This window comes from Priapulus caudatus, unplaced genomic scaffold (assembly GCF_000485595.1).
Source record: "Priapulus caudatus unplaced genomic scaffold, Priapulus_caudatus-5.0.1 Scaffold849, whole genome shotgun sequence".
NCBI lineage: Eukaryota > Metazoa > Priapulida > Priapulimorpha > Priapulimorphida > Priapulidae > Priapulus > Priapulus caudatus.
In genome coordinates this window covers 176,750-178,544 of record NW_014577910.1, presented here as the reverse complement: position 1 = coordinate 178,544, position 1,795 = coordinate 176,750, and positions in this window count along the sequence as shown.

Here is a 1,795-nt window from a genome sequence, read left to right as displayed (position 1 = left end):
ACACACACACACACACACACACACACACACACACACACACACACACACACACACACACACACACACACACACACACACACACACACACACATACACACACACCATATATCGAGCGCCTCCCTATGATAATGTAACTTCTACAACCGCTCGTACCGCCCCGGGTCGTAAAACTTCCAGCTGCATAATTCATAGCCGACGCATTTTTGTCGGCTGCGCTCGGCGACGACATACGGGTTCCGACCGACAGTGGCTGTGCATTGATGCGGGTGCCACGCGTACATGTATACATGCGCACGTACGTACGTGCGTGCGTGCCTGCGTATACGTGCGTGCTCGTCTGTGTGAGTGCGTGCGTGCCTGCGTGTGTGGGTGTATGTGTGAGAGGGAAAAGCGAGAGTAAATAAGTGAACATGAACAAGTGAGTGAGTGAGTGATTGAGTGAGTAAGTGACCGAGCGAGCATGACAAAGAAAGCGAGAGAGAGAGAAAAAGAGAAACAAAGAAAGAAAGAGAGAGAGCGCGCGCACTAGAGCTAGAAAGATAGAGGGAGATGGTGAATGTGAAACGAGCATTAGAAATGGGTCACCGCTTCAGGGGGCTGACCCAGCTACAATTCATTCTTACTGCGCGCACGTCCTAAACAACTAGGCTTGACACATGATTCATGCGGGACCACGATGTTCAAAAACACACGTTCATTTCGTTGACATAATGTTATCATCGATGCAGAACTCGTGCGGCGTGCATAATTAATCAGGTTTCATTAACGACTAATTTGATGTAATGCCGCAGTGCATCTGTCCTGCATATAAGTGACAGCTTTCTTATCCTTCCTTCACTAACTACTGCTACAAAGATCTATGCGCTCTACTGAGAAGAAAACACATTTAACCACATTTAACCGGCGTTACATGCCTGCGATAAATTATGTAGCGATAATGATAATAATAACAACAATTAATTATTAATTAATTAATTATCAATAATTAATGATAATAATAACAACAGGAGCTTAAAATACATGTAATAATTAATATATTATTAACTCTTGATAATAATAATAAGAGGAAGATTAAAGAAGAATTTATATACCGGGTGTTTAATCCCAGACCCGGCTAAGTAATTACCAGCTGGCACGAATTAACAATGCGTACCTCCCTGTATGCCTGGAAATGGCTGCCTTCTAAAATTGCCTGCATCATTACACAATACATACAGTACACTATCCCGATACATGTTTACTCAACGGCCCACTTTGTCTCATCCTAATTACGACGTGTGATCGTTAGTTCGTGTAAAAAATGCACTTGTTTTTTTTCATCGGCGCGCCAACGATATTGTCTCGTCTGCTCTAGTCTGCTCGGAACAAAAAAGCCCTCTATATTATTTTCGCACGCATTACTGCGATTATAATAATTACGGACTTTAACTATTATATCAACGCTGAAAATATCCTTCTCTCTCTCTCTCACTCTTCATCCGACTGAAATATTGATATGCAAGCATGTTGCTCATAATCAGCTTCCAGAGCTCATTCTAAAATTCTCGCACATATCGATCGATACACATCGGTACACATCGGTACACATCGATACACAGCTGGTGTGGATCGACAGGCGATGACGTAGGCAGATGGTGCGTACATCGTTTGTCTGTCTGAGCACGGACGGATGGCAGGTAGAATTTATTAACTGTCATGCAGTGACTTGTCAACGACGTCCGCTAGACATGGAACTGGGTCGCTTGCACTTACGGCTGAGAGAGATAGAGAGAGAGAGAGAGAGAGAGAGCGTGAG